Source organism: Triplophysa rosa, linkage group LG15, assembly GCF_024868665.1.
Source record: "Triplophysa rosa linkage group LG15, Trosa_1v2, whole genome shotgun sequence".
Lineage (NCBI taxonomy): Eukaryota > Metazoa > Chordata > Actinopteri > Cypriniformes > Nemacheilidae > Triplophysa > Triplophysa rosa.
In genome coordinates, this window is record NC_079904.1 from 5,422,097 (window position 1) to 5,445,460 (window position 23,364).

The following is a 23,364-nucleotide window of genomic DNA, read 5'->3' on the forward strand; positions in this document are numbered from 1 at the left end:
TAATTTCTTCTTCCTGATGCTGTGAATCTGTTTTTTATCATGCTGTTCAGACATTGCTTTCTGTCGGGTTGAGTAAGTGAGCTCGTAAGAATCCGCCTCAGGGGATAAAAACATCCATGGACAGATCTATAAACCAGAGACTGAATGTGTCACCAAGTCCCTTCTGATTACTGTTTATCATTAAACACCACATCAGTAACAGGTCCGCCGGAGCCATTATGAAACATAGAGGCATGCTGAAGATTATACAATGGACATGTTTGAAATGATGTCAGAATTAAGTGCCGTGAGCCAATGGGTTGCTTCGTTAAAGTTCTTCCATCATTTACTCATCCTCGTGGGATTCCAAACATTTCCCAATTTCTTTCTTCTCCAACATTGGCCCCCATTAACTTCCATTGTACGGAGTCAAAATCACTGAGCCATTTCTCAAAATATCTTCTTTTATGTTCCACAGAAGAAAGAGTCATACAGGTTTTGAACAACATCAGGGTAAATAAATGACAGATTTTTATTTTTGTAAGAACAAAGCTATGCGGACCAGCATGCACCAGCATGAATGTACATGCAAGCCTAAAATTTTAGCAGGAAAGATATGGCTTTTTAAAAGTAGAGCAGAATTAGAAATGAGAGTGGAATATCTGATAAAAGAGCATCAGATGCTAAAAGATGATTGGTTCCTTACAATGCCTTGTGGGCGAGGGATAATATGGTTGAGATGGACTCCACACTGACTTTCAGAGGTGCTGCATGCGTCTTCACTGCATCAATTACAGGTGTCATTCACTGGAAATAGAAACCATAACTTGGTACGAATCCATTCCATGTGTGTCACGCTTTTGTCAGAGCATCTCTTTATCACACGCTCACTTTGAGTCACCCCCAGCTCATCTGACTGACAAAAATCCACATTAGTTGATGTCATAACGTCACAAGTCCTGGGGTTGTATGATAGCATTCAGAATAGATTAGAAGACGATGCTGTGTATTTTAAAGCAGACATGAATTTGAAGACTAAATAGATGAAACAAACAACAACATAGTTATCAGCGGGTGCAGTTCGTCCTCGGTGAATTCTCTTCTGTAATTTTAGGAAACTTAATCATAAAAATTCTGCTGTGATTTAAAACGGTCTCAAATTATTCAGGTCAAAATGAACCTGTGTGCACTTAATTGGTTTTGATGTTATCTAGTGCTGTTTTTCTCATTATGTTGCCATAGACGTTCTGTAGTTATCATCACTTCCTCCAACCGCCTTCTGAACAGCCTTATAATGTGTTAAGATCACAGCACAGATAAAAGCCACAAGGGCTCTGGGTTTTATTGCTTGATGAAATGAAAAACTGAGGCCTTTTTCCACCTGACTGGCCAATTTCACCACCACCACACCAACTGCACACACACGTGCCATCTCCTCATGCCAACCGGAATCCACTTTTCTGCTTTCTGCGTCCTTTCAAAAACTTTAGGGGTTAAAGGGGTCACATCTTCCCCATCTCATTTTTGGCAATCATGTGCTTCCAATTGAATCTAGTCAAACCTGCAAGAGAGAGAAAAATGTGGTCTAACTCACAGAGTAATAGAGGTGCTAAACGATGCTCTAGATTAGAAGAACCATTTTTGGCTGTATGGTTACATGAAGAACATCTGAAGAACATTTCTGTTTGACAAAAAACCTTGATAGTGGAAAAAGGATTTTTAGACTATGAAGTATAAGAACATTTTTAAGAACCTTTGACATTATGGTTCTTTGGGGAACCAAAAATGGTTCTTCTACACTTCTTGATGCCATTTGGTTCATATTTGGCTAGTTCCATAAAGATCCTTTAACATTTGAAGAAACTTTCTGTTTGATCAAAGGTTCTTTGTAGTGGAAAAGGTTATTTTGACTGTAAAAAACAAAGAAATAGTTCCTACCTTTAAGTGAAAGGTTCTTTGGGGAACCAAAAACGGTTCTTCTATGGTATTGCTGTTGTGAACCTTTGTTCTGGCATTGCTGGTTTCAGATTATGGCTTTACAACATCATCAAACACTTTAGTAATGCAAATTTGGGGTTTTATAATATATAAATAATACATATAACCAAATTTTCAGATATACAGTATGTATCCATATTCATTTGTATAAAACATTACTGTAGGCTATATAGTTAAATGCATATTATTGCATATGCTGCGCATATTATTTATCTCACTCCAAAACACTACATTTTGTAATAGATTACTATTATGTTAAATATTGTAACAGTAAATGTCATGAAGTCATACCTGTTATGTAACCCATTGTCATAAAAAGCAAAACAACTGAAGCTTTGAAAAACAAAATTGGGAACAAGTGACCTCTGCTGTAACAGACCATAGATGACAAATTGAAATAATACATTAATATAATCAGAATTGCATTAGTATGTTGATGTCCAGTTTACAGGAATCTCTCCCTCTCTCGCTCTGCCCTAATGAATTTTTAGTGTAAAGGCTGTCAATAATTAAAGCAATAAGTTCTTCTGGCAAGGGCTCTTTAATCAGTATAATGCTTCATTAATGGCTGGATCCCATCTGGCCACTGCTTATGGCGGCAATAACCATCGCATAAGTCTTTTAGCAGACCAGATCTGTACACAATACATCTCTAAAACCATCAAGCTTCTCACATAAGGTACAATTCTGATAATAATATTAAGTTTATGGTTATTATTATATTAACTAATTTAATCTGTTTTTAAAACAGCAGCTTTTTCAAATGTAGTGACGTACTACAAAAACTTTGATCTTCTGAGTCTGCTCATGCGCTGGTCGATAAGCAATATGCTTGGAAATATATGCTGAATGGGAATGCAGCAATGCATGAAGCTTATAAAGAAATCTACCTTGCACCTTTCGGATATTGATTGCTATGAAGAACAGGCTTCAGAGGATGATAGGTGAAGCCCTGGAGTCGTGTATTAATCATAAATTCAGAGGTAAAGTTATTGCAATTCAGAACTTCTCTGACAAGAAGATAATGTACACCAGAACATCTAGTCTCCTGCGTTAAATAAAGACAAATGAGATTTAGCTTTGCTGGTAATCTAAACCCGTCTAAAATGCAAATGTATTATTGTGAGTTACATTTTTAAAGGTCCAATGTGTTGCTTTTTAGAGGCTTTATTGACAGAAATACAATAAAAACTAGTCTTCAGAGGTGTATAAAGACCTTACATAATGAAGCGTTATGTTTTTATTACCTCAGAATGAGCTATAATGACCGTGGGTCCCTTTACATGTTGTTTCTACAGTAGCCCTAAACGGACAAACTACTCTACAGAGGGAGTTTCTTAAATACTGTATGTTATCTTCTTCTGCAAAGATGCGAAAATGTGACATCTTAGTCCTGTGTCAGCCACCGTTGTGCTCTAAAAGCGAGGGGTAAGCGGTGGAGTTGCAATTCCCAACCTCACCACCTAACACCGCTAAATTTCATTAACTGGGCATTTAAGACCCGCATTCTTCGTCCCACAATATCATCACTTCATACAATTGAAAAAATCACACATATATGGCACAGTGGCACAGTCGGACAGCGTTATTGTGACAGCAGGGGACCTGTCGGAAACCTTACATGGCACTGTTACCCTAGCCAATTAAAACTCCCATTTCATCCTCAATAACGCTTTATTCTGGATGGGTGAATTTACCCTCCTCTGGTTTACACTGTCTGTGGAGTGGGTGCATACTGACTGTTCAAATTAGGCCGTTGGGTTCTTCAATCGGAACTGGCCAGCTGGCCAAAGAGAAAGCAAAGTGATTATCTTCGGCTAAAGTTAATGGAAGCAACACGGCACAACAGGGAATACTCCGTGCGGGAATCGGGATGACAGTTGAGTTTAGACATAGTTAACCTTTAACGGTTTCGTGAGCCAAGATGTCACATGCAGTTAGCAAGAAAAACACATTCATCAGTGTTGAACTTTCATCAGCATTCGGCCCCCAAACCTGGTACTGCTTTGAGCTATTCTATCATGATGTTGTTTTGTGTTTTAAAAAGTTTAATTTATTTTTTCTCTGTGGCACGAAAACATTGAGGCGGAGCTTATCAAAACAGGAAGTAAGGGGCGGGTCACATCAAAGTATAAGGTCAAAACGACACAATCTCAATGTTTTTTACGATTTATTTTTGGTGTCTTTTGCCTTTATTTTGATAGGAAGCGAAATGGGAGAGAGAAGGGGGTGGGATCGGAAAAGGACCACAAGTCGCAAAGCGCAACCGCACCACATGTCCACAAGGCTATCAGCTCTGACATCTCCAATTTTGATTACATGCCTTGTTTTTTTACTGTTTATTTGTGCCATATTTCTAAACACACTTTAGGGAATCATTTCAAAATAGCAGTGAAGCTCAGGTGGACCAAAGAACACAAACCAGGGACATTTCTGACCCCACATTAACTCTTAGGCTCTCAGTCTTGAAAAGAGCAGTCCTGCTGGGCGATCACAGCACGAGAGGAATCTCGCAGGGTTTTCATTAAGCGGCACATGGTCGTATATTAAGAGCCTTCTGAACCATCGGCACTGCAGGCGAAACCTGCTGAGCACAAAAAAACTCTCAATCAATACCGTCCTCAAAAAGGCCTGCGCTAGATTCTCAGCTGAACGTTCACTCAAGTGTTTTACCTAACTAATGGATTGTTTCCGGTTCTGCTGGTCATAATCACTACGCCGATTGGTAACGACATAATTTATATCTCATTATATTGCGTTTCACATGCTGCTCATTATTCACAAAGCTATTCGAGCGAGACGCAAGGGTGAACATGATGCGCTTCCAAGATTTAAAACTTGAACAGAATATCTACTTGAGCTTTCTTATTTTCTCTCTTCCACTCTTCCATCTATCACCAAGAAAATTATTTGGCTCCCAATCTGCCACTCCGTTGCTCAGGCCTCGCTAAACACAGGTTGATCAAACGCTCTCTATGAAGCGAAGCCCGCTCTCCACAGAGATCCGGTAATACCTGAGTCAGGAAAACCTCCACAAAAGAACAAAGCTCTCCCTCTTAAGCTTTCTGTTTCAGCAGCTCATAATCCTGGCGGGTGGATAAGTCTAGCTTTGAACGCTCGTCTATTGGCGGCACGGTTAAAATTTCACTTTTGTTCTGATCAAATCTGCCCCAGAAATATGAAATCATGAGAAGGGGAAACAGAAATACAGCGTTGATTGTACCAGCACAATACACACAGCTCAACACAAAAGATTTTGAGACGCTGCGCTTTATAAGGGGGAACAAAGCAAAATGGTAGCGCATACAGTTCAGACCCCTATAAGTGGGAGTTCAAAAATCAAATCCTTACAGTGTTTGGCACACAAAATATGGTTCCTCGAGAAACAATTCTCACAATATTAAAGGAAAACGAATACAATGGATGTATTGTCCCAATAGCAGGAAGTGAGAAATGCAATTATCACCTCCACAAAAACAACCGATATTTTTATATTTAATAGCTTGTGTGAACAAGTCTGGTTGCAGCTCTACTGAGATTTTTTTACAGTTTCTGCTGCACGAAACAACAGATTTTCCGAAACTTGGAAACGCACGGCGGGTTGCTGACAGAATGCCATTTGATCCTGGCATATGAGAGAATTCCTTAGAGAAAGAAAGACAGCCAGACAGATGACTCCGTTTGAGGGGTCTAACCTCCTGTTTTCTGTTTTCGGGTGGGTTCTGCTCTACATTATTGATCTAGTATGATTCTCTTTCCACAGGAGGTGGAATTGAATATTCTAATGCGTCACAAATAAAAATTGCAACAAAAAATTTTTAGAAGATAAAAGATGGCCGATGTCTGTGCTAATACATTGCAGTGATAATAATTTGCATTCAATGAGGCCGGATGACTGTAATGTGTGATGGAACATTATTCAGAACGAGCGAGAAGCAGAAACACAATCTTTATAATTCAACAGAGTGTGCACATGACTAACTGGTAATACATCCCATTCTTCACAGACACGGTAAAAGTGATCGTATCATCAATCTTCATCTCGGGCTCCGCTTTAAGATTTTCATTTAAATTCACAGCCACACTCTCGAGTTTAACAATACAGATTTCAGAACAAAGACTTTTTTAGGAATCAAAGAAAAATCTAATATGCTTTAATCTGAAACATTTGCTTCCCTGTGAGGGGAATGTGTTCGTTCTTATCTGAAGTCGCAGTCACTTTGGAGAGTAAATGAAACCTCTCCTCTGATGAACAAGAAAAAAACATCACTTTATCTTAAAACTGAAAAAATTCAAGGTCTTTTAAAAAGAGGTGGTGGTTCTTAGTTTGTGTGTAAGCTGGATGATTTATAAATGTAAAAAAAAGTTTTTTAACAGATACGCACATTTTAAATTCTCAACCACCTGTGGCACATTTTAACACGTACTGTTTTGTGAATCAGACATAATGTAATTGAGGCCTGCAAAGAGGCTGTTATTTGAAGGATGGGTCTGTGCCAACTTTATTAAACTTGGCCATGAACCCATTATACATAGACGTTATTGCTCATTTTAAATGCAAAGAGTTCGGCCAATCGTAAAGGGTTTGCAGTTTATGTATGCCTTTAATATACAGTAGAAAAAACAGCTTTGAAGGAATATTTCACCCCAAAACAAAATTTATTCACGCTCTTGTGGTTCAAAACCTATAAAGGACTCTTTCTCCTGTGGAACACAAAAGAAGATATTTTGAGAAACGTGATTTTTGTGTCCATGCAATGGAAGTCAATAGGGTCCAGTGTTGTTTGGTTATCAACATTCTTCTAAATGTATTCTTTTGTGTTCTGCAAAAGAAAGAAAGTCATATCTGAGTAAACGAGGAAAGAATTTCATGTTTGGGTGAACCAGTGACTAACATAAGTGGACTTAAAGGCCATAATGTAATTCATAAAAACAGCCCCTTGCATTTATCTCTCCTCTTCTCAGAAACATACCCCATTGAAAGTTTCTATCCGAACATAAACTATAGCTCTTCGATATGTCATCAATAGGCATCGTGCCGCACAGATATCAAACACTCAAACACAAACTGAATTCAGACTCAATTGCTGGCGTATCAACACAACACTCACCGTTCACAGCTGTTCGTACACAGCATTTCTAGAACTTTATACACCACTCCATCAGGGTTCTCGCAGACACGCATGTGAAATTGAGGTTTCAGAGCTAATAGCTTGAAAATGCCTTGAATCTGTTGCAAATTTAATGAGCATGTGCTCTGTCTGTTGCTTAATTGGCTGCGATCGCAATTTTGAAACACCTCTGGTAGATCGCCATCAGTCACATTCTCTCGTAACCGAATCAAAGGCGAGCGAGTTGGAGGAAAACACTCAGCGAAGCATCATCTCTGATTGAGCATAATTGTACCGAGCTTGAAAACTGCTTTTGACAGCAAGCTATCTTCACTACCCAGCTGCAGCGCTCAAACGTTGAATTTGGCATTGCAGGACACCCTGGGCAGAGCGCGATGCTTTGAGTGGTTAAGAGATTTGATGGTCCACAGCCCAGCCAGTCGAGATCGGGATTTCAGTCCAATTTTATTGTCAGAAAATACTTCGTTGCAACATTCAGACAGGATAGACTTTTAAATTGGAAATCCATTGGGGTTGGTCAACGTTTGGGTGGTTTGTGTCCACAACTGGTAGATTTGTAATTATACCACTATGAGAGCAAAAAGGACTGTTGCATTGACTGGCATTCAAAAGCAGGCGTGTATTTTGATGATATATATTTTGCCACACATGGTGATATAAATGGATTTAGTGAGAGGCTTGGAAGACCTCATGGTGTCATCCATACCATGGTTTTCTAATGAAATTGTGGTAAAAATCATAATGAATCCACCCAAACAAAAGGTTTCTAGACTTTAACCATAACAAATCCAAGGTTTTTTCAAAAGTCACATGACATCTAGAGCCATTGGCACAAAATACTGTATGTGTTCATGAAGAAAAGATGGCATCATTCAAGTTGTGCATTTTTGTGACAGATGTACAGACCTTCCAACCTGATCTCACGTGAATTCCTAATTATGGTTTATATCATAATTCATAAAATGGCTTATTCGTATGAATTTGTACGTTGTAAATCATACACAAACGTACTATTACTAGAAAAAAGCAATACTGAAGTCCCACCCCTAGCCCCGCCCCTCACTGGCAAGAAAGTAAATCGTACTGAAATGTGTGAATGAGATCGTACAAATTCACACAAATTAGCCAAAATGAGCCACATTATAAAATAGTTACGGGGGTTCAAATTTCAGTACAAAACTTGTAACCTACTCGAAAACCTCTACGTTTTTATAGCTCCTTGAGATGTGCTTTACATCTCTGCTAAAGATGGTTGGAAAAAGAAAATAAAAAAGCCAGTGTGTTGTTTACGCCGTCATCTTGTTCAGATGTCTGGAAATTTTCACTCTAAGGCAGCGATAAGCGTTTGTCTATTCTTATGCTGACTAAGCATCTGTCAGGCGTCTTTCATCAAACGCTGTTTTAATCACAGTTATTCAACCTTTTCAATCTTCAACTTTTCAAAAACTCTCGCTGAATACATTACGCTAAATAGCCTCCCATAAATAAACGCCCTTATCACCTGGCCATAGCAACATTCAAACTAACTTTAACTTTTAACGCAACAAAGGTCGTGACACGCAATAATAACAATTACCAAAGCCGTTCATGAGCAGACGCCTGCCTGACCATATTATAGAGAATCAAATGTATTTAGACCCTGAAAAACAACAGGGGAAAAGAAAATGAAAGGTGACACCTAGCGCTTGCTTCCTTAGGTCAACCTGAAAGCAGAGAGAAATGAGAGTTTATACAATTGAGTCCGCAGGGAAACGCACAGAAATAAACAGAGCCTCCGGGGACAACAGGGCTTACAGAGATATTCTGATGAGGTTGAGGAGACGAGTCAGGATGTCAGATGTTCATATCGACTTTGTTTGCATGGGTGAATTGGGAATCAATGATTACCTGTGCGCTGTCTTAATCCTTTTCATGAGGCTGGTTCAGCTGATGTGATCACTTAGAGCCGAAGGGAAATCTGAGAATGAGAAAGCTTAGCAATGAAAGATCCATGAGTGCAAAACCACACACACCACTGAACTGTTGTTGCTCACTTTAACTTCATCAAAACTGAGCTGTCACGTGATAAAAACGCATTTGTATGTAATATAAAATCAATGAATCACATCATAAATATACATACACTTTGCAGGTAATGAATAACATCTTCAAAAACAAAATGGCACAAAAATCTACTTAGTAAAATGCTTTTGATTGATCATTTGAGAACAATTATGTTGAGAAGAAAAATGCTGTGCACTGAATGCTGCATTCTTTAAAGATGTCATATGGCGCGAATACGTGTTTTTATGCTGTCCATAAGTTGTCCATTCATGTAATAGACACGTAAAATTGCAAAAATGAAAGTGTCGGAACAGAAGATGCATTCTATCTAAAAGCGAATGCTCACCCAGACCTGCCTGAAACGCCTCGTGTAACCACACCCCCACAAATCTACGTCAGTTCGTGGTATTGACTAAGATCGCCCAAATGTATACGCAAGTAAGGTGGGCGTACCTGTCAGTACAATTGCTTTGGAATCTGATGTTCCAAATATGGTAAGAGGCGTTACATTTCCGTCACACGCTTGCAGTATTCGACCAATCACTACGCACTGGTTAACTGGCCAATCATAGCACACCTCGCTTTTCAGAGCGACGAGCTTTGTAAAAAATCGTTTCAGAGAGGCGGGGCAAAGAGGAGATACAAACATGCACGGTATGTGGAAAAACAGCGTTTTTGAACCTTAAATCGTGTATACACATTGCATTACATCTAAAACAAACAATAATATTCGTTTTAGCCCTGTCATATGACCCCTTTAAAACAAAAACATGACAAACAATAAAAATAAAATATTTTTAACACTAAGCATGATCTCTGGATCATTTCGATCATATATCGGGGTGATTTGGCTTTGATGGGAAAGATTATGCCATGACATAAATGGTTTTTTTTTTATGTCTGTAGTTGACCTGAAGCCATGATGCCAAAGCATTACTGACAACAGGTTGTGTGGAAGATGATGTTTTACACATATCTATACAATATGTAAAACATTAAATGTATTTATTATAAAAATATTTTAATATTCTGTAATTTTATCATCGCAGACGGAAGCATCAATTATTAAAAAACGAATTAAAACAACAAAGCAAGTCATTGTTTTTATGTCACCTTGCCCAGTTCACGGTTACTGTTTTCACTCAGCAATCCATTTTACATCTTAACACCTCAGGCAGTAATCAATCATTTCTCCATCACAAAGGAAAAATCTAGTGGTCTGCTGTACATGATGGCCAACATTTTTGGTTCACCCACAAATAAAATTCATCGTTTACCCACCCATGTCATTCCAAACCCACATTCTATTTGTTGCTTTTGTGGAGCACATAAGAAACCTAACAAGTTATTTATATGGCGACAGTTTACATTACGTTCAAGTCTTAAAAATCCATACATACAACTTGCCACTGCAGTCCAAGTCATCTGAAGCATACGATCGCTTTTAGTGAGGAAAAGAATTGAAGTCGTTTGTCATTTTTGGCTGAATTATGCCTTAAAGGAACAGGAGAAAGAGATGAGCCAGCGTTCACTAATGAGATTTCTTTTTTTTCCTTCATTTAACCTTGGTTAAAAATTGCTGGTGGTAGGTGAGCAGACTTTTAAACTTGTGACCACTGAAGCGAGTACCCGTTGGCCTTTTTTAATGAAACTTCAATTTAGAGTAGGATAATAAGATACTGCAGGGAACATTTCCTGTGCTTTACACATTAGAAAATCTAATATAGCACATCACTTACTTTGTCAGTGTGTATCTGCGGTTTTCTGAAGCTGGCCCAGTCACGTTCACTTTTTTCTTTAAAGTACGATGAACAGATATCTGATTCTTCAATAGGGTAACTTTTCGATCTCCTTGAATAAAGAGACAGAAAATCAATTATAGTTTTAAAGGTTTTAAAGGTCTAATGTGTCATTTTTTGGAGGATCTATTGACAGAAATGCAATATAATATACATAACTATGTCTTCAGAGGTGTATAAAGACCTTACATAATGAAGCGTTATGTTTTTATTACCTCAGAATGAGCGATTTCTATCTACATACACCACGGGTCCCCTTGCATGTAATTCTCCATGTTGTTTCTACAGTAGCCCTAAACGGACAAACTGCTCAGAGCGTGTTTCGTAAATATGTTATCTCCTTCGGGAAAGAAGTGAATATGCAACGACATGTTGTCCTGTTTCATACACTGGACCTTTAATAGCTTCAGTCTGTCTTTTAGTGTTAAAATCGTAATCTTTTGCATCAGATCTTTAATTCATTTACATTTATGCATTTGGCGGATTTTACTATAATATAATACAACATTATCTATTATAGATTAGATCGTCGCTGTCCTTGTTTTATTAGGAATGGAAAAATCACTGCGCTTTTTAAATGATAGAGTATATGTTATTTATGGCAAAAAATAAAAATCACAAAATATGGATATACAAGGTTTCAGAAGCAGTGATATTAAAATATAATCATTTATTATATATGATACAATCTGTGAATAAAAAGCGAAAACGACAACTATCTCCAAAGTAGGGAATCACCATGGACCACAACTGTACACTGTACATATAGTACTGACCGATAAAAACGACCCATTGGAATGATACAGAGCGAACAAAGCATCTGATGCACATTTACAAAAAGAACTGACATTCATATTGGATCGCTTGAGTGCGGCCTTCAGGAGGATGAATGACTACAACACACATGTCAACAGGGAGAGCAATGCATTCTGGGTAAACGGCAGTGTTCTGGCAGGATAAGACAGTAATCATCTCTCTCTCACTTTTTCGGTGTCCGTCTCTCACATGGAATTGTGGAGTAATTCCTGCAGAGGTGGGATAACGTTGAAGGTTTCAGATGAATGGTTAGAAGGGGGCTGATTAAGCCGTTTCATCAGCCCGCTGTGATACTGTGCTGACAGCCCTAAGAGCTTATTCCACTGAAGCCTTGTTATTAAGTTTCTCCAGATAGCTCTAAGTGTCTGCGAGCGACACTTTGCATTATTCGTCGGGTTCGCTATGCTGATGAGTTACCGTAACACGGGTCGGGTCACTGTGTCAATTTGGTTACCCCGATCTATGTCATCTCTTAAGCACTTTGTTATTTTCAGATGTATCTCAGATAGAGGCGCTAGCAACATCAGGGTCTCGGGTTCAATTCATTAGGAAAGAAATGATTTAGTACTTTAGGATATTTAGGTCCCTACAGGTTCATCAAAAATATAACTTCTATTATGTCAACATCCTAGTATTTTTTCTTGCTTTTCAGTAAAAAGATTTGAACATCCATGAATACATTTACTTGATATAAACGCAAAGAATACACTGTATCTTAAATACTATTTAAAACATTTCTTACCCCAACGCTCTTGTGACATCAATATCATGACCATTTCTGAATAACTTACATTCCTCAAGTGATCTCGACTGACCATACATCAACATAGAACATCAAACACTGTTTCAAAAGAGCAAAGCAAGTTCTATTTTTTCTACGATGTATGATTATATGACCTATGTCCCTTTGAATTAAACTAAAAAATATCTGATAATGACATTACAGAAATGCAGAAACAGATCAACAAAGCATTGCTTTTGTCACTTTGTTGTGCAGAGACACATGCATACTCGATGCACTACTAAAATGTGGAACAGCTTCAAATAGAGGATATGAGACTTGTTTGAGGACAAGTTGGCTTTGATAGGAAACATCCCACCGATAAAATCACAAGGAGAGAAGTCGGAGGCACTGCCAGCCTGGGCCTTGGAAGTAAAAATAGAGCAGCAATGATTGATTATTTTAAAGATAAGAAAAGATAAAGATGTAAATGAACTTTTAATATGTTCATACTCACAGGGATGCAGATCCCTTTGGCTCTGTCAAAATAGGACAGATGCAGGGAATGCTACATTATTAACTTTAAATTTTATTTAGAAGTGTGTTAATGCATATTCACAGTTTCTAGCAAGTCTGCTGAAAATTAATTTAGGCTTTTCCAACATTCACGTGGGGCCTGAATTATTACAAGGACCCCGTTTATATGTGCTCAGCAAAGAAAATCATGTGATATCGGTCCCGCACAGACACACTCAAAACCCAAATTGAAACAGAAATTAAAACTGTCTGTTGCAGTCGGGGAGGAAAGTTATAAAGGACGATATAACCAGCATACTTAACAACATCTCACATGTGCAGAGTGAAACCCTGAATTCCCAAATCAATACAATCTCCAATGCGCTGAGAAGCACTAGATAAATTTAATGATAGAAGCCATTATGCTGAGTGCTACAGCCGATCGCGTAAGCACGTTGTAATTTGTCAGTTAAATGCAAGCAATCGCAGGAAACAAGCTTACACGGGATAACCAAAGCATCACTGACACAACAACAATCTGTGTAGGCTATAAATACACACCCATTTACATGCTACATGATGCCATAGAAGAACCTTTTTTGTCTAAATGGTTCCATAAAGAACCATTAACATCCAAAGAACCTTTCTGTTTACAAAATGTTCTTTGTGGCGAAAAAAGGTTCTTCAGATTGAACAAGGGTAAGAAAGAACCTTTGCCTGAATGGTTCTTTGTGGAACCAAAAATGGTTCTTCTATGGCATCGCTGTGAAAAACCTTTTAAGCACCTTAATTTTAAGAGTGTAGACTGCCCTGGAAAAGTATTCAGACCCCTGACCAATGATATTACATTTTTTACAACATTATTATAAGGCGACACTGTAATAAACACATACGTCCAGTGTCACCTTGTAAAATAAAGCAATAAGCCCCGCAAAGCGGTGGGTTACAGTGCATTTTATAACAGCTAAGGGCGTTGTGGCACGACGCGAAGCGGAGCAAGGTTTCATAAAATAAAGTAAATAAAGTGATATTTAGACTATGTAATGCGGTCAGCCATTATAAATCGGGGTATTTTATAACGGCTTAGAACTCGGCTCAGCCAATCAGAATCAAGGACCAGAACTGACCGTTTTATAAATTAACTTTGACTTTCAGTATTTTAAAATACAAATATCAAACAGAACGTATTTCAGTGTTATGATATTTTGACTTGATCAGGGTTCTGAATACTTTTGCAAGGCACTACACATTTTAGACACAAGTTTTTGAAATGGATGATTTTAACGTAAAAGATCATCCGTTGTTCGCATCCCAACATTCCTCAAAATATCATCCTTTGAGTTCTGTAGAAGAAAGTCAAACAGGTTTGAAATGACAAGAGGGTGAGTAAATGTGACAGAATTTTCTTTTTTGGGTGAACTATCCCTTTAAGATGATGATTGATAGAATGAAGAATGAAAAAAAAGCACCGAAACTAAGAGATTTACTTAATATTAGGCTCTTCTCAATCCCTTAGAGACAATTGATTGGTATCTAATGAACACGCACGCTATTTAATGTAACCCTTGACTGTAGTATTACAGTGTCAATTGATTATAGCACTCAGGTGGGTGCAGGCGTGTGAATTGGGTTAATGTCCTCATCCTGGCCAGGGTACATAAGGGAGAACCTTAATCTAACATTCTGGTAAACATCTGTCTGAGGACAGAAGCTGGCTGCTAGCCAAATATAATGTTGATTATAGTCTATGGATGTGCTTTCTAATAGCAGTCAGCATCCATTTTTCAACAGATGGTAACACTGTCAATCACAGACAATTTAATAGTTGACAATCAATTTAACCATCTTGATTCTTGACTGCTTATTGAATGTAATGTAATGTGACGCTACCATTTCTAATATTTATAAATAGGAATAAACAGTAAATCATGTATTATCTATTCACTTATTGTTTTACAGTACATGATATCTATAGGATCTGTACGTGATGACGCAGTATTGGAAACGTACAGAACACTGTGAAACAAACTCTGTTAGCGTGCGCTCGCTCAGCATGTTTCTTTCTGCACCAGGAAACAGCAGAGCGCTGACAGGACCTGCAAGGTACATCTAAGGCGATCAGTGTTTCTCTGCTGAAACAAATGCTGTGACAGGTGTTCCGGCTGGCTGGATAAAGCTGGCCTCAGACAGAATGCTCCGGAGGTGAATGTGTTAGTATCAGAGATTCAGGGTGTGTGAAGGAACAGCCAGTCTGTGCACGTTACCCGGAATATTCTGCGCGCCTCTAAAGTGGTTCTTAAGTGAGCTGGAATACGAAGGACAAAAATAAACAAAGCAAAGTGACTTGAATGCGACTGCTGTATTATTTGGATGTAAATACTCAGGAGATTGTTGCTCTGCTTAAAAAGTAAGATGCAAAATGAGGTCGCAAATTGAATTTGTGCTACAATAGGTTTTGGAAACACACATTTTTTAAGGAGGCAACAATGGTACATATTGTTAGATAGGGCCGCTTTTACGTTATCGACTATTTCTATTGTTGCCACAGAAATAGCATTTAGGCAATTTTGAATTGTTGGTAAAAATCTACCCTTACAAAACAAAACTATATGAGAAAAAATGCAATATATTAAATAATACATTGTCATATATTGGAACCTAGTCGTCATATTTTTCAATATATTGTCATCCTTGTGAAACCTCGTATCTCTAAACTCGCTGTTCTTTAGGAAATGTAAAATGGAACTGTACTTTTTAAATTACTGCTACTGTGTTGTCAGGGTTGACAAGCACTTTTTAATACTTTTATTGGTTAAATATCTGCAAAACCCAGTGAATAAAGGTTTCTTTAGTGACTAAGAAAAATGTAAACCTTAATTCAAGATTATTTTTCTTACCCCATTGGCAGTTTTTTTTTTGCTTGTTTTTAGCAAATAATCACTGAAATTTCATATTTTTTGTCTAAAAACACGACTTATTTTCTTAGGTCATTTTGCTCATCAAGGAAATGCATCTTTATTCAAGATGTTTTAGACATTTGTACTGGAAAACAAGACAAAAATACTAAGAAAGAAAGTCATTTTTTGCAGTGTGATTATTGGCAAAAAAATTAAAATCACGAAATATGGAGATACGCATTTTCAGAAAGACAGCAGCGATATGAAAAGTGGCAATTCCAAATGTATTATTCAATATATTATATAATATTGTGACGCAAAATGCACTTTTGCTGCATAAATGAGCATTTCTCTTTTTTGTATGTTCAAATGCTGAAGCTGTACATTACTGCAGGTTTTACAGTGTCAATGCTAAAGATCTGTGTGTCTGAGAAAAGCTTTATCCAGACAGCACGAAAGCAACTTTGCAGAGAATTCAAACTTCTATAACTAATTCCTCCCACACAAAGGGCTGTTCGGATTGTAGACAGAGAAAGAAACCACTTAGAAAGTCAGAATATAATCGCTTGTCCATGTGGGGAACGTGGGATTTAAAGTCAAAGAGCTTATAGATCAAATCTATAAAAACCTGGTGAGAAACTATAAAACAAACTATAAAAGAAGCTATAAAATACAAACATCCAGGAGCGTCCAGCAGAAATATATTTATAGTCAACGCATGTCTGCAGTGAGACAGTATAGTGTTAATGTCAAATCAATAAAAAATTCTGAAATGTTTAAATTTGATCGAGTGTTGGAAAACACGTCATCATTGAAGCATGTTTACATAGAAATGAACACTAGAATAAACACTCCAGATGTACACAATAATGTTTTTTGTGTGAACAGTCGCAAGAAAAAAATGGTTATATTGGCGAGTGTTTAAAAGTAGACCAAAGCATATGGTGCGCTACCTTTTTCTCCCCAAAAATCTGTGATTCAGGTCAGGGGCTGGCAACCCGCCTGGTCGTATTGCCATTATGCTTCTCAGGAGCAGCTGTTCAATGGTGAGTAATTTGACAGCAGGTTGGATTTTGTTTTGTGGAGATAACAACAGGCTATGAAGATGATTATAGTGCACAGACTGAAACCACAGCTACAAGCTGGTACTCCTTTGGGTTTCACTCAAGGTGCAAAGTCTCACATCAGAATGGAGTGTACATCTACAAGGACTGCTGTCGGTAAAATAAAAGGGAGCTTTTGAGTTCAACATCTTATGTTTTCATGTATAGGGTTAGGGAACAAATATCTACATCAAACTTGCATGCTATTATTTTTTTAAATGATCAGATTTACAATGAAGGAAAGATCTGAGCTTTATTTACGGGTGAGAATAATACAGGGGATGGGCTCTTATGAATTGGACCAATAAGCAACCATTTAACAACCACCCAGAACACTCAGCAACTGCATACTAAAAATAAAATGCCAAAAGAGGAGATAAGCTGCATAGCAACACCCTGGTTACCAACCACAACAATCTAGCATCATTGCTGAAAAAAGCTGTTTTAATATGGTAATACTGCACTTGGTGTAACGTTGTTGAAGAACTATAACTTAACAACTTATTTTTAAGTTGTATGCTGCGGTTTTGAATGCAGGTGGCGCTATAATTTCCCTGGAGTTCATCCGACCAATGCTCAACAACTAATGGCACTGTTTCACCTTTGGGTTTAAAGGGAAAGTTCACCCAAAAATGAAAATTCTGTCATGAATTACTCAACCTCAAGTTGTTACAAATCTGTATATATTTCTTTGCTCTGCTGAACACAAAGAAAGATATTTGAAAGAATGTTAGCAACTGAGAATTAAAATGGTTGTCTAAGGTGCCCCAGAACAGTTTTTTCTAAACTCTTCAAAACATTTTCTATTGTGTTCAACAGAACAAAACAAAATTATAGACTAATTCTTTCTTATATGGTAGTCAATGGTGCCCCAGAAATCTAAGTTGCTGACATTCTTCCAAATATCTTTCTTTATGTTTAACCAATCAAATAAATTTATACAAGTTTGGAACAACGTGAGGGTGAGTAATTCATGACATAATTTTTCCTTCCTTGAAACCTTTAAGCAGGAAAAATGAAATGGTTAAAGATGGGATAACACGCCCAGTTTCTGCCAATCTCACATTAATCTTGAGTACCTATACAGTAGTATTGCATACGTCATATGTGACCCTGGATCACAAAACCAGTCTTAAGTAGCACGGGAACATTTTTAGTAAAAGACAAAAATACATTGTGTGGGTCAAAATGATCGATTTTTCTTTTAGGCCAAAAATCATTAGGATATTAAATAAAGATCATGTTCCATGATGATATTTTGTAAATTTACTACCTTAAATATATAAAAACTTTATTTTTGTGAGTGGATGGTCTGCCACAGTGCCCCTGATTAACAACTTCAAAGGCAATTTTCTCAGTATTTTGATTTTTTTGCACTCTCAGATTCCAGAGTTTTAAACGGTTGTATCTCAACCAGATATGTCCTATTTTAACAACTGTCTATTTATTCAGCTTTCAGATTATGTAAAAATCTCAATTTTGAAAAATTTACCCATAAGACTGGTTTTGTTGTCCAGGGTCACATATATTCGAAGTAGTAAAAGGTACATATGATTTCATGTCAGGTCATTTCTGAGATTTAACGAACTTAAAAGGGAAGCAGATATTAAAATCGATTTCAAAAGAGTTAAACGCATCTAATAAACTGACTCAACACAATATCTAATATCTAAACTCAAGGCTAACTTTAACATCTCCTATTATACATGTCCCAATACACGTGATGTTCCCTGAACAAGTGATCAATACCTGAAAGGGAAGAGAGATTGATTTTCCACCTGTTCTAATCCATCAGCGTCTCCAAAACGAACACATCCATCTGTAAGCATATTGCTTATTGACCCTGGGTTAACACAGATACAAAGCAAATGCACAATTATCAAGATGCATTCCGCTGTTGGAAGAGACTGTCTGTCATTGGTCAGGTGATTTGTACAAAGCACTTGAGAATAACAAACTAGTCTGTCCGTACACCCACCGTACACCGTAAAAATTAAAAGATGCTCAAGGCACCATTCTTTATTTTTCAAACCTTGGTTGAACCTCTAGGCACCAATTAAAAGAATGCCAAATATGCTATTTATAAACTTCGAAATACAATTTATGTGCCTTAAAGGCATTATGATGGGAGAAATCATTGACAGTCTTTAGAGTTCTTGAGCGGTTCTCAGAGAGCTGAAGGGATGTTTGTGTTCAACTGCCTGTGAAACTCACTTCAAATTCATTAAATCAATATCATTTTTATTCTTCAAACCTCAAAAGACCTAAACTTTTTATTGTCGTCTGATCAATAGACTAAATTACCAAAGTTAATTCAACAGGTTAATTCACTCTCAGCAAACTTTGCAAAATAAAGTGTTCAAATCTTTTCATCAGGATTTTTGTCTTCTTTTTCTCTTTTTACTAAAAAACATTGAAAAGCGACATCCAAAACACAATTTGTATTTACTTTTTAAACAGTATCAAAATACTTTCTCTAAAAACAGCATGTCTCAATATCTTTTTCAGTTTGATATGCGTATGTATTGTGTATTCCATCAATTTATATAAAGATTTATGACTAAACCAATCCAACAAACAATAAATAGCCTCTCAATTCACAATCATGCTGTTGGTTGAAATTTCTGTCCATCTGTCCATCAAAGCTGCTTAATAATTCAATAACTAATGATTTGTCAATAAAATTTTCAAGTGATCATAGCGTTTATTCATGAGGCATAGTTTAATCTTAACCAATACACAAACGTATAGTAAAAGTAGATTCTAATGGAAGGCTACTAGTCTTTGGAATATCTAACAGATGTGTTGATGGTCTCATCTCACATCTGACACATGATGTAGTCAGGACTAGCATGACAGAAGGATGCTAATGACCGATTTAGTCACTAGATTAACTTCCTACTCTTCTTACTTATTCAGAAATCTCAATGTTCTGTGCTTTATTGATTTCTTTTCTCTCTACATAATAATGCATTCTGAGTTAAAATTGGATATTCTACATTCTTGGCACTTTGCTCAACTCAACTTTATTTATATAGCGCTTTTACAATTTTCATTGTTACAAAGCAGCTGTACATGAGACACATTGACTACAAGCAAAACAATCAAAGTTGTACCTGCAAAAACAAGAAAAGGTTGAAAACACAGAAGACAGACACACCCACACACAGAACACTCCACACACACACAACACGCACCAACACACACAGACACAGAGACACACACACACACGGATGCGCACGCACACACACACACACACACACACACACACAACACAACACACACACACACGTACGTACACAGACAAGTACGCACACACACACACGCTCAGTGAGAGCACACATTTAGGATAAAGGAGAGAGAAGCACAGGTCAAATATAACAGATAATAAATTCCTATATGCAATATTAATTAAGTAAAACTTTAAGATTCTAAAGCAGCCCCCCCGGTCAGGCAGATAGTGCAAAAACAGTATGCAAACGGTGGCGAGGAACCCAAAACTCTAATCGAGAAAAAAAACCTCAGGAGAACCCAGGCCCAACCAGGGGATTCCAGTTCCCCTCTGGCAAAAGCTGCTGCCTCTGCACAAGCTCCAGAGAGCTTGCACAACAAGGCTAAATAAAATAAATAAACTTAATAATAAAATAAATTATAGTTTAAGATTATCATTAATAATCTAATAGCATTTGAAATTTTGTGGTGAAGACATGTCAAGAGACCGCGTCCTTCTTTATCCAGCTCTATCATCTCAGCTCTTGTCAGGTCCCCACTTCCCATTCTCCGCTCTACCATCAGGTCAGGCCATGAACTGCATCCTGCTCGCTGTGGTAACCTTGGAACAATGAGACAAGACTGGCTGAGAGTAGAGTACTGTTCTGTACTCTTTGATGCAACAAGTACATCAGTTGTGTTTTTGGTTCCGGTTGATCTAACTAATGCAGCCTAAACCCTCTGAAGATTTATATTATGGAAGAGTAGTGTATGCAAGATTAAAAAGATGCGTCTTTAGTCTAGATTTAAACTGACAGAGTGTGTCTGCCTCCCGGACAGTGCAGGGAAGACTATTCCAAAGTTTAGGCGCTAGATAGGAAAAGGATCTACCACCTGCACTTGATTTTGAAATTCTAGGTATTACCAACTGACAGGACGCCTGAGAGCGTAATGCACGTGAAGGACTGTAATACAAAAGGAGTTCATTCAAGTACTGAGGAGCTAAACCATGTAAGGCTTTATAGGTAATAAGCAAGATTTTAAAGTTAACGCGATGCTTTATAGGTAACCAGTGCAAGGTTGACAGAACCGGGCTAATATGTTCATACTTTTTTGTACGTGTAAGAACTCGAGCTGCCGCGTTTTGGACCAATTGGAGTTTTTGTAATAAGCCTGCAGGGCAACCACCTAACAGTGCATTACAGTAATCTAGTCTTGATGTCATGAATGCATGAATTAACTTCTCTGCATCTGAGATTGACAGCATATGACGTAGTTTAGATATATTCTTAAGATGGAAAAACGCAATTTTACAGGTGTTGGCGACGTGGCTCTCAAATGACAGATTACTATCGAATAGAACGCCAAGATTCTTTGCTGACGACGAGGGTTTTATGGAACATCCGTCAATAGTTAAACAGTATTCTTGGTTGTTACTTATAGCAGTTTTCGGTCCAATAAGTAACACTTCCGTTTTGTCCGAGTTCAGTAATAAAAAGTTGTTACTCATCCAGTTTTTTATATCGACTATGCATTCCATTATTCGATGGAACTGCTGTGTTTCATGAGGCTTCGAGGAAATATAAAGTTGAGTATCATCAGCATAACAGTGAAAGCTAACTCCGTGTCGCTTTATTATATCTCCTAGAGGTAGCATGTATAATGCGAAGAGCAGAGGCCCTAAGACTGAGCCCTGTGGTACACCGTACTGGACTTGCGATTTGCGTGACACCTCATTGTTTATTGCTACAAATTGAAAACGGTCGGATAAATAAGATTTAAACCATTTCAAAGCTATTCCCTTAATGCCGACATAATTTTCGAGTCTATGTAGGAGTGTGCTGTGGTCAATGGTATCGAATGCAGCACTAAGGTCTAGCAGCACCAATAACGAGATACAACCTCGGTCAGACGCCAATAGCAGATCATTTGTAACTCTGATCAAAGCAGTCTCTGTACTGTGACATGCTCTAAATCCAGACTGGAATTCTTCATTGATGTCATTCCTTTGGAGGAAGGAGCATAATTGAGTTGAAACTACTTTTTCCAGAACTTTAGATATGAAAGGTAGATTCGATATAGGCCTGTAGTTCCTTAGTTCTCTAGGGTCGAGTTGGGGTTTTTTGACAAGGGGCCTTATAACAGCCACCTTATATGCTTTAGGCACATGTCCTAATGTCAGAGATGAGTTAATAATACCAAGAAGAGGATCTATAATTTCTGGGAGCATCTCTTTCAGTAGATTTGTAGGTATAGGGTCTAGTATGCATGTTGTTGATTTAGATGATCTAATAATTTTAGACAGCTCATCTTGATCTACGGTATAAAATAATTGCATTTTCTCCTTAAGGGCGCTGTAGTTAGTTTGTTCAGCGGGTTTCACTTCTGATTGCATTGTTATAATTTTTTCTCTAATATCTTGGATTTTATATGTGAAGTAGTTCATAAATTCATCACTGCTATGCTGATATACAGGATCAGAAGTCACTGACGATTTATTTTTTGTTAATTTAGCCACCGTGTTAAATAAAAACCTAGGGTTGTGCTGGTTTTCTTCTATTAGTGATGAAAAGTAGGCGGATCTAGAAGTTATTAGGGCTTTCCTGTATTTTCGAATACTATCCTTCCATGCTGTACGAAATACCTCTAATTTAGTTTTCTTAAAGTTGCGCTCCATTTTTCGGGCCGCTTTCTTTAGAGCCTGAGTGTGTTCATTATACCACGGTGTGGGGCTGCCATTTTTAATCTTCTTTAAACGTAGTGGAGCAACTTTGTCTAGCGTTACCGAGAAGGTGGAATTAAAATTTTCAGTGGTAATGTCAAGATCTTCAACGTTATTTCTCATGATTTGAGACAATTCGGGCAGATTATCGAGAAACGCATCTTTGGTAGTTGAAGTTATTGTTCTACCATATTTGTAACAATGAGTTTTATTTGCAGCCGTAGGCCAGTGAAGCAAACATAATACCAGATAATGATCCGAAATGTCTTCACTCTGCTGAAGGATTTTAACGTCGTCCACATTTATACCGTAAGACAGTATTAAATCTAAAGTATGATTACGAAGGTGAGTGGGTCCTGACACATGTTGACTAATGCCCATGGAGTTAAGAGTGTCTTTGAAAGCCATTCCTAAGGCATCTGTAACGT

The 23,364-nt window shown here is 37.6% G+C and overlaps 1 long non-coding RNA gene across 3 annotated transcripts in view; it reads right to left on the minus strand.

Annotated features, from left to right (window-relative positions):
• Window positions 1-23,364, minus strand: part of LOC130565988 (uncharacterized) — a 36,831-nt gene that overhangs the window by 3,705 nt on the left and 9,762 nt on the right. For 2 of the 3 annotated variants that reach the window (XR_008964423.1, XR_008964422.1), the window contains exons 2-4: window positions 10,892-11,003; window positions 8,997-9,066; window positions 686-1,540 (exon numbers count right to left, since the gene is read on the minus strand). This is a non-coding gene — a long non-coding RNA (uncharacterized LOC130565988). Of the gene's footprint in view, window positions 1-384; window positions 1,541-8,996; window positions 9,067-10,891; window positions 11,004-23,364 lie in introns of those variants that run through there. The other variant, XR_008964421.1, reaches the window with a different exon arrangement.